Below are 15,892 nucleotides of genomic sequence, written 5' to 3' on the forward strand. Positions count from 1 at the left end.
CATAACATCCAAAATTGTGTTAACAAAGTGTTTCCAAAACTGCTTTGCTTTTCTTGAAAAAGCTTAAAGATAAAATGCTAAAAATTGTTCTATCTTTTTAAGATACTTTTTAATTTTTCTTCATGTTTTTACTATGTGAGAATCAGAAAATACTGGCACTAATTCTCAAGTAGGATTCCATTAAAGAGAAAGCCATAATAACTGCTACAAAATAGTATACTAGAAAGTCACTTGGCAAAACATTGTAAGAAATAAGGGAATCGTATTTCACAAAAGAAAGGAGAGAATAAAAACATATTTATTTAGTCACTTATTCATTCAAAATTACCAACCATTTTAAACTTTGATAAAATACATGTCTCAAAAGCATTTCAAATATTTTTACCAAAAATTATACTTTACATATATTGTTTTTCAATATTAAACAGGGGCTACTATATGGTGCTGTGGCCTAGTTGGTTAAAGTGCCTGTCTCATAAACAGGAGATCCTGAGTTCAAATCTCAGCAGTACCTTTTATTTGCTTGTCATATCTTAGCATGTAGTGTATTGTTGATGCTCAAGAAATAAGACATGTGATTCCTTGAGCAACTTTCACCCCAGTTCACTTGGTCAGCAATACAGTTCATTTCTAGACGCAGTCCATATTAGAAGACAACAAAACATGTTCCTGTTTTGATATAAGCCATATAGTTGAATTAAATGTATGCTAAGTTAGACATGAGAGTTTTCTAGAAAATACTTTGCATTCTGTTTAAACAACCTCCAGAATAATAATGGAGTTTAGTCAAAGGAGAAGTCCATAGGAAGTGTGAAAATATCTAAAGCAAAGTATGTTTACCAAGGTAATTTGGGAAAGAGTCATTTTAGTCCTAGAGGCTAGGAGAATTATTTAAAAATGAATCAATATTTAGTTCCATAACATTTGCAAAATTCTGTTAGGAAAGTATTTCCAGGAAAAAAAAGCTTGAAGTCTCTTGAACAAGCTTCAATAATATAAGCTAACATTAGATCTATATTTAGAAGATAGAGATCTTCATTTGAATTACAAGTTTATTTTTTATGTTTGTGTATCATAAAAAAGCAAACATTAAAAGCATTAAAGAGAATGCTATAATAACTGCTACAAAAAAATAATATAAGAGAGTGACTTTGCTAAACCATTTTAAGAAAAACAGTCCTATAATTTTTAAATGAATGTAGAGAAGAAAACATATACTGTAGTATTATTCTTTATTTTTACCTTTTAAAGAATCGATTAACCATCGGTCTTTTTAAGGATCTCAAACAATGTTACCATAAAACATACATGAGATATATAATTTTTCATTATATGAACACTTTGGAGCAGGTGGTGCTGTGGCTTCGCTTGTTAAAGCGCCTGTCTAGTAAACTGGAGATCCTGGATTTAAATCTAGGCAGTGCCATTTGTTTGGTTAATTTTCATCACCTTATCATGTAGTTTGTTGTTGATTCATGACAATATGAGATGTGAAAACTTTAGCAGCCTTCTTTCTGGCTTACTTGGTGGACAATGTTCTATGTTTCTAGATAAAGTCTATATCTGACAAACACAAAATAATGGAATGTTTCCTTTCTTGAATATAAGCTTTATTTTAGCATTAAAATGATGCTAAGGTAAACATCAGATATTTCCATAAAATAGCATATAAAAATACTTCTTTTCACATGGTGCTGTGGCTTAGTTGGTTAAAGCGCCTGTCTAGTAAACAAGAGATCCTGAGTTCAAATCTCAGCAGTGCCTTTGTTTGATTCATTTTCATCTACTAAGTATGTAGTTTTTTGTTGATTCATTTCAATATGAGACGTGACAACTGTAGTAGCTTTCACCCAGGCTTACTTGATGAACAATGTACTACATTTCTAGAAAAAGTCCATATCAGAAAAACACAAAATAATGCTATATTTCCATTCTTGAGTATAAGCTATTTTTTTTAAAAATAAACTGATGCTAAGGTAAACATCAGAAATTTCCAGAAAATAGCTTTTATTATGCTTGAGCAATCTCCATGATGAATATCGTGTGCAGTCAAAGGAGAATAACGCAGGGAATTTTATAAAATGTCAGTTACAAGTACATTTTCTAAGATAAATAGAGAAAGAGTAATTTTTAACATAACAGCTGGGAGAACAATTGAAAATGAAACAATATTTAGTTCAATAACATCCAAAATTGTGTTAACAAAGTGTTTCCAAAACTGCTTTGCTTTTCTTGAAAAAGCTTAAAGATAAAATGCTAAAAATTGTTCTATCTTTTTAAGATACTTTTTAATTTTACTTCATGTTTTTACTATGTGAGAATCAGAAAATACTGGCACTAATTCTCAAGTAGAATTCCATTAAAGAGAAAGCCATAATAACTGCTACAAAATAGTATACTAGAAAGTCACTTGGCAAAACATTGTAAGAAATGAGGGCCTGTATTTCACAAAAGAAAGGAGAGAATAAAAACATATTTATTTAGTCACTTATTCATTCAAAATTACCAACCGTTTTAAACTTTGATAAAATACATGTCTCAAAAAGCATTTCAAATATTTTTACCAAAAATTATACTTTACATATATTGTTTTTCAATATTAAACAGGGGCTTTTATATGGTGCTGTGGCCTAGTTGGTTAAAGTGCCTGTCTCATAAACAGGAGATCCTGAGTTCAAATCTCAGCAGTACCTTTTATTTGCTTGTCATATCTTAGCATGTAGTGTATTGTTGATGCTCAAGAAATAAGACATGTGATTCCTTGAGCAACTTTCACCCCAGTTCACTTGGTCGGCAATACAGTTCAATTATAGATGCAGTCCATATTAGAAGACAACAAAACATGTTCCTGTTTTGATATAAGCCATATAGTTGAATTAAATGTATGCTAAGTTAGACATGAGAGTTTTCTAGAAAATACTTTGCATTCTGTTTAAACAACCTCCAGAATAATAATGGAGTTTAGTCAAAGGAGAAGTCCATAGGAAGTGTGAAAATATCTAAAGCAAAGTATGTTTACCAAGGTAATTTGGGAAAGAGTCATTTTAGTCCTAGAGGCTAGGAGAATTATTTAAAAATGAATCAATATTTAGTTCCATAACATTTGCAAAATTCTGTTAGGAAAGTATTTCCAGAAAAAAAAGCTTCAAGTCTCTTGAACAAGCTTCAATAATAAAAGCTAACATTAGATCTATATTTAGAAGTTAGAGATCTTCATTTGAATTACAAGTTTATTTTTTATGTTTGTGTATCATAAAAAAGCAAACATTAAAAGCATTAAAGAGAATGCTATAATAACTGCTACAAAAAAATAATATAAGAGAGTGACTTTGCTAAACCATTTTTAGAAAAACAGTCCTATAATTTTTAAATGAATGTAGAGAAGAAAACATATACTGTAGTTTTATTCTTTATTTTTACCTTTTAAAGAATCGATTAACCATCGGTCTTTTTAAGGATCTCAAACAATGTTACCATAAAACATACATGAGATATATAATTTTTCATTATATGAACACTTTGGAGCAGGTGGTGCTGTGGCTTAGCTTGTTAAAGCGCCTGTCTAGTAAACTGGAGATCCTGGATTTGAATCTAGGCAGTGCCTTTTGTTTGGTTAATTTTCATCACCTTATCATGTAGTTTGTTGTTGATTCATGACAATATGAGATGTGAAAACTTTAGCAGCCTTCTTTCTGGCTTACTTGGTGGACAATATTCTATGTTTCTAGATAAAGTCTATATCTGACAAACACAAAATAATGGAATGTTTCCTTTTTTGAATATAAGCTTTATTTTAGCATTAAAATGATGCTAAGGTAAACATCAGATATTTCCATAAAATAGCATATAAAAATTCTTATTTTCACGTGGTGCTGTGGCTTAGTTGGTTAAAGTGCCTGTCTAGTAAACAGGAGATCCTGAGTTCAAATCTCAGCAGTGCCTTTGTTTGATTCATTTTCATCTACTAAGTATGTAGTTTTTTGTTGATTCATTTCAATATGAGACGTGACAACTGTAGTAGCTTTCACCCAGGCTTACTTGATGAACAATGTACTACATTTCTAGAAAAAGTCCATATCAGAAAAACACAAAATAATGCTATATTCCCATTCTTGAGTATAAGCTATTTTTTTTAAAAATAAACTGATGCTAAGGTAAACATCAGAAATTTCCAGAAAATAGCTTTTATTATGCTTGAGCAATCTCCATGATGAATATCGTGTGCAGTCAAAGGAGAATAACGCAGGGAATTTTATAAAATGTCAGTTACAAGTACATTTTCTAAGATAAATAGAGAAAGAGTAATTTTTAACATAACAGCTGGGAGAACAATTGAAAATGAAACAATATTTAGTTCAATAACATCCAAAATTGTGTTAACAAAGTGTTTCCAAAACTGCTTTGCTTTTCTTGAAAAAGCTTAAAGATAAAATGCTAAAAATTGTTCTATCTTTTAAGATACTTTTTAATTTTACTTCATGTTTTTACTATGTGAGAATCAGAAAATACTGGCACTAATTCTCAAGTAGAATTCCATTAAAGAGAAAGCCATAATAACTGCTACAAAATAGTATACTAGAAAGTCACTTGGCAAAACATTGTAAGAAATGAGGGCCTGTATTTCACAAAAGAAAGGAGAGAATAAAAACATATTTATTTAGTCACTTATTCATTCAAAATTACCAACCGTTTTAAACTTTGATAAAATACATGTCTCAAAAAGCATTTCAAATATTTTTACCAAAAATTATACTTTAAATATATTGTTTTTCAATATTAAACAGGGGCTTTTATATGGTGCTGTGGCCTAGTTGGTTAAAGTGCCTGTCTCATAAACAGGAGATCCTGAGTTCAAATCTCAGCAGTACCTTTTATTTGCTTGTCATATCTTAGCATGTAGTGTATTGTTGATGCTCAAGAAATAAGACATGTGATTCCTTGAGCAACTTTCACCCCAGTTCACTTGGTCAGCAATACAGTTCAATTATAGACGCATTCCATATTAGAAGACAACAAAACATATTCCTGTTTTGATATAAGCCATATAGTTGAATTAAATGTATGCTAAGTTAGACATGAGAGTTTTCTAGAAAATACTTTGCATTCTGTTTAAACAACCTCCACAATAATAATGGAGTTTAGTCAAAGGAGAAGTCCATAGGAAGTGTGAAAATATCTAAAGCAAAGTATGTTTACCAAGGTAATTTGGGAAAGAGTCATTTTAGTCCTAGAGGCTAGGAGAATTATTTAAAAATGAATCAATATTTAGTTCCATAACATTTGCAAAATTCTGTTAGGAAAGTATTTCCAGAAAAAAAAGCTTCAAGTCTCTTGAACAAGCTTCAATAATAAAAGCTAACATTAGATCTATATTTAGAAGTTAGAGATCTTCATTTGAATTACAAGTTTATTTTTTATGTTTGTGTATCATAAAAAAGCAAACATTAAAAGCATTAAAGAGAATGCTATAATAACTGCTACAAAAAAATAATATAAGAGAGTTACTTTGCTAAACCATTTTTAGAAAAACAGTCCTATAATTTTTAAATGAATGTAGAGAAGAAAACATATACTGTAGTTTTATTCTTTATTTTTACCTTTTAAAGAATCGATTAACCATCGGTCTTTTTAAGGATCTCAAACAATGTTACCATAAAACATACATGAGATATATAATTTTTCATTATATGAACACTTTGGAGCAGGTGGTGCTGTGGCTTAGCTTGTTAAAGCGCCTGTCTAGTAAACTGGAGATCCTGGATTTGAATCTCGGCAGTGCCATTTGTTTGGTTAATTTTCATCACCTTAACATGTAGTTTGTTGTTGATTCATGACAATATGAGATGTGAAAACTTTAGCAGCCTTCTTTCTGGCTTACTTGGTGGACAATGTTCTATGTTTCTAGATAAAGTCTATATCTGACAAACACAAAATAATGGAATGTTTCCTTTCTAGAATATAAGGTTTATTTTAGCATTAAAATGATGCTAAGGTAAATATCAGATATTTCCATAAAATAGCATATAAAAATACTTCTTTTCACATGGTGCTGTGGCTTAGTTGGTTAAAGTGCCTGTCTAGTAAACAGGAGATCCTGAGTTCAAATCTCAGCAGTGCCTTTGTTTGATTCATTTTCATCTACTAAGTATGTAGTTTTTTGTTGATTCATTTCAATATGAGACATGACAACTGTAGTAGCTTTCACCCAGGCTTACTTGATGAACAATGTACTACATTTCTAGAAAAAGTCCATATCAGAAAAACACAAAATAATGCTATATTCACATTCTTGAGTATAAGCTATTTTTTTTTAAAATAAACTGATGCTAAGGTAAACATCAGAAATTTCCAGAAAATAGCTTTTATTATGCTTGAGCAATCTCCATGATGAATATCGTGTGCAGTCAAAGGAGAATAACGCAGGGAATTTTATAAAATGTCAGTTACAAGTACATTTTCTAAGATAAATAGAGAAAGAGTAATTTTTAACATAACAGCTGGGAGAACAATTGAAAATGAAACAATATTTAGTTCCATAACATCCAAAATTGTGTTAACAAAGTGTTTCCAAAACTGCTTTGCTTTTCTTGAAAAAGCTTAAAGATAAAATGCTAAAAATTGTTCTATCTTTTTAAGATACTTTTTAATTTTACTTCATGTTTTTACTATGTGAGAATCAGAAAATACTGGCACTAATTCTCAAGTAGAATTCCATTAAAGAGAAAGCCATAATAACTGCTACAAAATAGTATACTAGAAAGTCACTTGGCAAAACATTGTAAGAAATGAGGGCCTGTATTTCACAAAAGAAAGGAGAGAATAAAAACATATTTATTTAGTCACTTATTCATTCAAAATTACCAACCATTTTAAACTTTGATAAAATACATGTCTCAAAAGCATTTCAAATATTTTTACCAAAAATTATACTTTACATATATTGTTTTTCAATATTAAACAGGGGCTACTATATGGTGCTGTGGCCTAGTTGGTTAAAGTGCCTGTCTCATAAACAGGAGATCCTGAGTTCAAATCTCAGCAGTACCTTTTATTTGCTTATCATATCTTAGCATGTAGTGTATTGTTGATGCTCAAGAAATAAGACATGTGATTCCTTGAGCAACTTTCACCCCAGTTCACTTGGTCAGCAATACAGTTCATTTCTAGACGCAGTCCATATTAGAAGACAACAAAACATGTTCCTGTTTTGATATAAGCCATATAGTTGAATTAAATGTATGCTAAGTTAGACATGAGAGTTTTCTAGAAAATACTTTGCATTCTGTTTAAACAACCTCCAGAATAATAATGGAGTTTAGTCAAAGGAGAAGTCCATAGGAAGTGTGAAAATATCTAAAGCAAAGTATGTTTACCAAGGTAATTTGGGAAAAAGTCATTTTAGTCCTAGAGGCTAGGAGAATTATTTAAAAATGAATCAATATTTAGTTCCATAACATTTGCAAAATTCTGTTAGGAAAGTATTTCCAGGAAAAAAAAGCTTGAAGTCTCTTGAACAAGCTTCAATAATATAAGCTAACATTAGATCTATATTTAGAAGATAGAGATCTTCATTTGAATTACAAGTTTATTTTTTATGTTTGTGTATCATAAAAAAGCAAACATTAAAAGCATTACAGAGAATGCTATAATAACTGCTACAAAAAAATAATATAAGAGAGTGACTTTGCTAAACCATTTTAAGAAAAACAGTCCTATAATTTTTAAATGAATGTAGAGAAGAAAACATATACTGTAGTATTATTCTTTATTTTTACCTTTTAAAGAATCGATTAACCATCGGTCTTTTTAAGGATCTCAAACAATGTTACCATAAAACATACATGAGATATATAATTTTTCATTATATGAACATTTTGGAGCAGGTGGTGCTGTGGCTTAGCTTGTTAAAGCGCCTGTCTAGTAAACTGGAGATCCTGGATTTGAATCTAGGCAGTGCCTTTTGTTTGGTTAATTTTCATCACCTTATCATGTAGTTTGTTGTTGATTCATGACAATATGAGATGTGAAAACTTTACCAGCCTTCTTTCTGGCTTACTTGGTGGACAATGTTCTATGTTTCTAGATAAAGTCTATATCTGACAAACACAAAATAATGGAATGTTTCCTTTTTTGAATATAAGCTTTATTTTAGCATTAAAATGATGCTAAGGTAAACATCAGATATTTCCATAAAATAGCATATAAAAATTCTTCTTTTCACGTGGTGCTGTGGCTTAGTTGGTTAAAGCGCCTGTCTAGTAAACAGGAGATCCTGAGTTCAAATCTCAGCAGTGCCTTTGTTTGATTCATTTTCATCTACTAAGTATGTAGTTTTTTGTTGATTCATTACAATATGAGACATGACAACTGTAGTAGCTTTCACCCAGGCTTACTTGATGAACAATGTACTACATTTCTAGAAAAAGTCCATATCAGAAAAACACAAAATAATGCTATATTCCCATTCTTGAGTATAAGATATTTTTTTAAAAATAAACTGATGCTAAGGTAAACATCAGAAATTTCCAGAAAATAGCATTTATTATGCTTGAGCAATCTCCATGATGAATATGGAGTGCAGTCAAAGGAGAATAACGCAGGGAATTTTATAAAATGTCAGTTACAAGTACATTTTCTAAGATAAATAGAGAAAGAGTAATTTTTAACATAACAGCTGGGAGAACAATTGAAAATAAAATAATATTTAGTTCCATAACATCCAAAATTGTGTTAACAAAGTGTTTCCAAAACTGCTTTGCTTTTCTTGAAAAAGCTTAAAGATAAAATGCTAAAAATTGTTCTATCTTTTTAAGATACTTTTTAATTTTTCTTCATGTTTTTACTATGTGAGAATCAGAAAATACTGGCACTAATTCTCAAGTAGGATTCCATTAAAGAGAAAGCCATAATAACTGCTACAAAATAGTATACTAGAAAGTCACTTGGCAAAACATTGTAAGAAATAAGGGAATCGTATTTCACAAAAGAAAGGAGAGAATAAAAACATATTTATTTAGTCACTTATTCATTCAAAATTACCAACCATTTTAAACTTTGATAAAATACATGTCTCAAAAGCATTTCAAATATTTTTACCAAAAATTATACTTTACATATATTGTTTTTCAATATTAAACAGGGGCTACTATATGGTGCTGTGGCCTAGTTGGTTAAAGTGCCTGTCTCATAAACAGGAGATCCTGAGTTCAAATCTCAGCAGTACCTTTTATTTGCTTGTCATATCTTAGCATGTAGTGTATTGTTGATGCTCAAGAAATAAGACATGTGATTCCTTGAGCAACTTTCACCCCAGTTCACTTGGTCAGCAATACAGTTCATTTCTAGACGCAGTCCATATTAGAAGACAACAAAACATGTTCCTGTTTTGATATAAGCCATATAGTTGAATTAAATGTATGCTAAGTTAGACATGAGAGTTTTCTAGAAAATACTTTGCATTCTGTTTAAACAACCTCCAGAATAATAATGGAGTTTAGTCAAAGGAGAAGTCCATAGGAAGTGTGAAAATATCTAAAGCAAAGTATGTTTACCAAGGTAATTTGGGAAAGAGTCATTTTAGTCCTAGAGGCTAGGAGAATTATTTAAAAATGAATCAATATTTAGTTCCATAACATTTGCAAAATTCTGTTAGGAAAGTATTTCCAGGAAAAAAAAGCTTGAAGTCTCTTGAACAAGCTTCAATAATATAAGCTAACATTAGATCTATATTTAGAAGATAGAGATCTTCATTTGAATTACAAGTTTATTTTTTATGTTTGTGTATCATAAAAAAGCAAACATTAAAAGCATTAAAGAGAATGCTATAATAACTGCTACAAAAAAATAATATAAGAGAGTGACTTTGCTAAACCATTTTAAGAAAAACAGTCCTATAATTTTTAAATGAATGTAGAGAAGAAAACATATACTGTAGTATTATTCTTTATTTTTACCTTTTAAAGAATCGATTAACCATCGGTCTTTTTAAGGATCTCAAACAATGTTACCATAAAACATACATGAGATATATAATTTTTCATTATATGAACACTTTGGAGCAGGTGGTGCTGTGGCTTCGCTTGTTAAAGCGCCTGTCTAGTAAACTGGAGATCCTGGATTTAAATCTAGGCAGTGCCATTTGTTTGGTTAATTTTCATCACCTTATCATGTAGTTTGTTGTTGATTCATGACAATATGAGATGTGAAAACTTTAGCAGCCTTCTTTCTGGCTTACTTGGTGGACAATGTTCTATGTTTCTAGATAAAGTCTATATCTGACAAACACAAAATAATGGAATGTTTCCTTTCTTGAATATAAGCTTTATTTTAGCATTAAAATGATGCTAAGGTAAACATCAGATATTTCCATAAAATAGCATATAAAAATACTTCTTTTCACATGGTGCTGTGGCTTAGTTGGTTAAAGCGCCTGTCTAGTAAACAAGAGATCCTGAGTTCAAATCTCAGCAGTGCCTTTGTTTGATTCATTTTCATCTACTAATTATGTAGTTTTTTGTTGATTCATTACAATATGAGACATGACAACTGTAGTAGCTTTCACCCAGGCTTACTTGATGAACAATGTACTACATTTCTAGAAAAAGTCCATATCAGAAAAACACAAAATAATGCTATATTCCCATTCTTGAGTATAAGATATTTTTTTAAAAATAAACTGATGCTAAGGTAAACATCAGAAATTTCCAGAAAATAGCATTTATTATGCTTGAGCAATCTCCATGATGAATATGGTGTGCAGTCAAAGGAGAATAACGCAGGGAATTTTATAAAATGTCAGTTACAAGTACATTTTCTAAGATAAATAGAGAAAGAGTAATTTTTAACATAACAGCTGGGAGAACAATTGAAAATAAAATAATATTTAGTTCCATAACATCCAAAATTGTGTTAACAAAGTGTTTCCAAAACTGCTTTGCTTTTCTTGAAAAAGCTTAAAGATAAAATGCAAAAAATTGTTCTATCTTTTTAAGATACTTTTTAATTTTTCTTCATGTTTTTACTATGTGAGAATCAGAAAATACTGGCACTAATTCTCAAGTAGGATTCCATTAAAGAGAAAGCCATAATAACTGCTACAAAATAGTATACTAGAAAGTCACTTGGCAAAACATTGTAAGAAATGAGGGCCTGCATTTCACAAAAGAAAGGAGAGAATAAAAACATAATTATTTAGTCACTTATTCATTCAAAATTACCAACCGTTTTAAACTTTGATAAAATACATGTCTCAAAAAGCATTTCAAATATTTTTACCAAAAATTATACTTTGCATATATTGTTTTTTAATATTAAACAGGGGCTTTTATATGGTGCTGTGGCCTAGTTGGTTAAAGTGCCTGTCTCATAAACAGGATATCCTGAGTTCAAATCTCAGCAGTACCTTTTATTTGCTTGTCATATCTTAGCATGTAGTGTATTGTTGATGCTCAAGAAATAAGACATGTGATTTCTTGAGCAACTTTCACCCCAGTTCACTTGGTCAGCAATACAGTTCATTTCTAGATGCAGTCCATATTAGAAGACAACAAAACATGTTCCTGTTTTGATATAAGCCATATAGTTGAATTAAATGTATGCTAAGTTAGACATGAGAGTTTTCTAGAAAATACTTTGCATTCTGTTTAAACAACCTCCAGAATAATAATGGAGTTTAGTCAAAGGAGAAGTCCATAGGAAGTGTGAAAATATCTAAAGCAAAGTATGTTTACCAAGGTAATTTGGGAAAGAGTCATTTTAGTCCTAGAGGCTAGGAGAATTATTTAAAAATGAATCAATATTTAGTTCCATAACATTTGCAAAATTCTGTTAGGAAAGTATTTCCAGAAATAAAAGCTTCAAGTCTCTTGAACAAGCTTCAATAATAAAAGCTAACATTAGATCTATATTTAGAAGATAGAGATCTTCATTTGAATTACAAGTTTATTTTTTATGTTTGTGTATCATAAAAAAGCAAACATTAAAAGCATTAAAGAGAATGCTATAATAACTGCTACAAAAAAATAATATAAGAGAGTGACTTTGCTAAACCATTTTAAGAAAAACAGTCCTATAATTTTTAAATGAATGTAGAGAAGAAAACATATACTGTAGTTTTATTCTTTATTTTTACCTTTTAAAGAATCGATTAACCATCGGTCTTTTTAAGGATCTCAAACAATGTTACCATAAAACATACATGAGATATATAATTTTTCATTATATGAACACTTTGGAGCAGGTGGTGCTGTGGCTTAGCTTGTTAAAGCGCCTGTCTAGTAAACTGGAGATCCTGGATTTGAATCTAGGCAGTGCCATTTGTTTGGTTAATTTTCATCACCTTATCATGTAGTTTGTTGTTGATTCATGACAATATGAGATGTGAAAACTTTAGCAGCCTTCTTTCTGGCTTACTTGGTGGACAATGTTCTATGTTTCTAGATAAAGTCTATATCTGACAAACACAAAATAATGGAATGTTTCCTTTCTTGAATACAAGCTTTATTTTAGCATTAAAATGATGCTAAGGTAAACATCAGATATTTCCATAAAATAGCATATAAAAATCCTTCTTTTCACATGGTGCTGTGGCTTAGTTGGTTAAAGCGCCTGTCTAGTAAACAGGAGATCCTGAGTTCAAATCTCAGCAGTGCCTTTGTTTGATTCATTTTCATCTACTAAGTATGTAGTTTTTTGTTGATTCATTACAATATGAGACATGACAACTGTAGTAGCTTTCACCCAGGCTTACTTGATGAACAATGTACTACATTTCTAGAAAAAGTCCATATCAGAAAAACACAAAATAATGCTATATTCCCATTCTTGAGTATAAGATATTTTTTAAAAATAAACTGATGCTAAGGTAAACATCAGAAATTTCCAGAAAATAGCATTTATTATGCTTGAGCAATCTCCATGATGAATATGGTGTGCAGTCAAAGGAGAATAACACAGGGAATTTTATAAAATGTCAGTTACAAGTACATTTTCTAAGAAAAATAGAGAAAGAGTAATTTTTAACATAACAGCTGGGAGAACAATTGAAAATAAAATAATATTTAGTTCCATAACATCCAAAATTGTGTTAACAAAGTGTTTCCAAAACTGCTTTGCTTTTCTTGAAAAAGCTTAAAGATAAAATGCTAAAAATTGTTCTATCTTTTTAAGATACTTTTTAATTTTTCTTCATGTTTTTACTATGTGAGAATCAGAAAATACTGGCACTAATTCTCAAGTAGGATTCCATTAAAGAGAAAGCCATAATAACTGCTAGAAAATAGTATACTAGAAAGTCACTTGGCAATACATTGTAAGAAATAAGGGAATCGTATTTCACAAAAGAAAGGAGAGAATAAAAACATATTTATTTAGTCACTTATTCATTCAAAATTACCAACCATTTTAAACTTTGATAAAATACATGTCTCAAAAGCATTTCAAATATTTTTACCAAAAATTATACTTTACATATATTGTTTTTCAATATTAAACAGGGGCTACTATATGGTGCTGTGGCCTAGTTGGTTAAAGTGCCTGTCTCATAAACAGGAGATCCTGAGTTCAAATCTCAGCAGTACCTTTTATTTGCTTGTCATATCTTAGCATGTAGTGTATTGTTGATGCTCAAGAAATAAGACATGTGATTCCTTGAGCAACTTTCACCCCAGTTCACTTGGTCAGCAATACAGTTCATTTCTAGATGCAGTCCATATTAGAAGACAACAAAACATGTTCCTGTTTTGATATAAGCCATATAGTTGAATTAAATGTATGCTAAGTTAGACATGAGAGTTTTCTAGAAAATACTTTGCATTCTGTTTAAACAACCTCCAGAATAATAATGGAGTTTAGTCAAAGGAGAAGTCCATAGGAAGTGTGAAAATATCTAAAGCAAAGTATGTTTACCAAGGTAATTTGGGAAAGAGTCATTTTAGTCCTAGAGGCTAGGAGAATTATTTAAAAATGAATCAATATTTAGTTCCATAACATTTGCAAAATTCTGTTAGGAAAGTATTTCCAGGAAAAAAAAGCTTGAAGTCTCTTGAACAAGCTTCAATAATATAAGCTAACATTAGATCTATATTTAGAAGATAGAGATCTTCATTTGAATTACAAGTTTATTTTTAATGTTTGTGTATCATAAAAAAGCAAACATTAAAAGCATTAAAGAGAATGCTATAATAACTGCTACAAAAAAATAATATAAGAGAGTGACTTTGCTAAACCATTTTAAGAAAAACAGTCCTATAATTTTTAAATGAATGTAGAGAAGAAAACATATACTGTAGTATTATTCTTTATTTTTACCTTTTAAAGAATCGATTAACCATCGGTCTTTTTAAGGATCTCAAACAATGTTACCATAAAACATACATGAGATATATAATTTTTCATTATATGAACACTTTGGAGCAGGTGGTGCTGTGGCTTAGCTTGTTAAAGCGCCTGTCTAGTAAACTGGAGATCCTGGATTTGAATCTAGGCAGTGCCTTTTGTTTGGTTAATTTTCATCACCTTATCATGTAGTTTGTTGTTGATTCATGACAATATGAGATGTGAAAACTTTAGCAGCCTTCTTTCTGGCTTACTTGGTGGACAATGTTCTATGTTTCTAGATAAAGTCTATATCTGACAAACACAAAATAATGGAATGTTTCCTTTTTTGAATATAAGCTTTATTTTAGCATTAAAATGATGCTAAGGTAAACATCAGATATTTCCATAAAATAGCATATAAAAATTCTTCTTTTCACGTGGTGCTGTGGCTTAGTTGGTTAAAGCGCCTGTCTAGTAAACAGGAGATCCTGAGTTCAAATCTCAGCAGTGCCTTTGTTTGATTCATTTTCATCTACTAAGTATGTAGTTTTTTGTTGATTCATTACAATATGAGACATGACAACTGTAGTAGCTTTCACCCAGGCTTACTTGATGAACAATGTACTACATTTCTAGAAAAAATCCATATCAGAAAAACACAAAATAATGCTATATTCCCATTCTTGAGTATAAGCTATTTTTTTAAAAATAAACTGATGCTAAGGTAAACATCAGAAATTTCCAGAAAATAGCATTTATTATGCTTGAGCAATCTCCATGATAAATATGGTGTGCAGTCAAAGGAGAATAACACAGGGAATTTTATAAAATGTCAGTTACAAGTACATTTTCTAAGATAAATAGAGAAAGAGTAATTTTTAACATAACAGCTGGGAGAACAATTGAAAATAAAATAATATTTAGTTCCATAACATCCAAAATTGTGTTAACAAAGTGTTTCCAAAACTGCTTTGCTTTGAAAAGCTTAAAGATAAAATGCTAAAAATTGTTCTATCTTTTTAAGATACTTTTTAATTTTTCTTCATGTTTTTACTATGTGAGAATCAGAAAATACTGGCACTAATTCTCAAGTAGGATTCCATTAAAGAGAAATCCATAATAACTGCTACAAAATAGTATACTAGAAAGTCACTTGGCAAAACATTGTAAGAAATGAGGGCCTGTATTTCACAAAAGAAAGGAGAGAATAAAAACATAATTATTTAGTCACTTATTCATTCAAAATTACCAACCGTTTTAAACTTTGATAAAATACATGTCTCAAAAAGCATTTCAAATATTTTTACCAAAAATTATACTTTGCATATATTGTTTTTTAATATTAAACAGGGGCTTTTATATGTTGCTGTGGCCTAGTTGGTTAAAGTGCCTGTTTCATAAACAGGAGATCCTGAGTTCAAATCTCAGCAGTACCTTTTATTTGCTTGTTATATCTTAGCATGTAGTGTATTGTTGATGCTCAAGAAATAAGACATGTGATTCCTTGAGCAACTTTCACCCCAGTTCACTTGGTCAGCAATACAGTTCATTTCTAGACGCAGTCCATATTAGAAGA

General features: G+C 30.3%; 7 non-coding genes across 7 annotated transcripts; all 7 read left to right on the plus strand.

Moving 5' to 3' along the window:
• Positions 1 to 1,690: 1,690 nt before the first annotated feature.
• TRNAT-AGU (transfer RNA threonine (anticodon AGU)) lies at positions 1,691 to 1,764 on the plus strand. Its single transcript has one exon. It is a non-coding gene; the product is annotated as a tRNA-Thr (tRNA).
• Positions 1,765 to 3,868: 2,104 nt separating this feature from the next.
• TRNAT-AGU (transfer RNA threonine (anticodon AGU)) lies at positions 3,869 to 3,942 on the plus strand. Its single transcript has one exon. It is a non-coding gene; the product is annotated as a tRNA-Thr (tRNA).
• A 2,103-nt stretch (positions 3,943 to 6,045) lies between these two features.
• Positions 6,046 to 6,119, plus strand: TRNAT-AGU (transfer RNA threonine (anticodon AGU)). The gene has a single exon. It is a non-coding gene; the product is annotated as a tRNA-Thr (tRNA).
• A 2,104-nt stretch (positions 6,120 to 8,223) lies between these two features.
• TRNAT-AGU (transfer RNA threonine (anticodon AGU)) lies at positions 8,224 to 8,297 on the plus strand. The gene has a single exon. It is a non-coding gene; the product is annotated as a tRNA-Thr (tRNA).
• Positions 8,298 to 10,401: 2,104 nt separating this feature from the next.
• TRNAT-AGU (transfer RNA threonine (anticodon AGU)) lies at positions 10,402 to 10,475 on the plus strand. Its single transcript has one exon. It is a non-coding gene; the product is annotated as a tRNA-Thr (tRNA).
• Positions 10,476 to 12,578: 2,103 nt separating this feature from the next.
• Positions 12,579 to 12,652, plus strand: TRNAT-AGU (transfer RNA threonine (anticodon AGU)). The gene has a single exon. It is a non-coding gene; the product is annotated as a tRNA-Thr (tRNA).
• Positions 12,653 to 14,755: 2,103 nt separating this feature from the next.
• TRNAT-AGU (transfer RNA threonine (anticodon AGU)) lies at positions 14,756 to 14,829 on the plus strand. Its single transcript has one exon. It is a non-coding gene; the product is annotated as a tRNA-Thr (tRNA).
• The last annotated feature ends 1,063 nt before the right edge of the window (positions 14,830 to 15,892 follow it).

The sequence above is a fragment of the Taudactylus pleione genome, unplaced genomic scaffold (genome assembly GCF_031769625.1).
Source record: "Taudactylus pleione unplaced genomic scaffold, aTauple2 ptg000100l, whole genome shotgun sequence".
Classification (NCBI taxonomy): domain Eukaryota; kingdom Metazoa; phylum Chordata; class Amphibia; order Anura; family Myobatrachidae; genus Taudactylus; species Taudactylus pleione.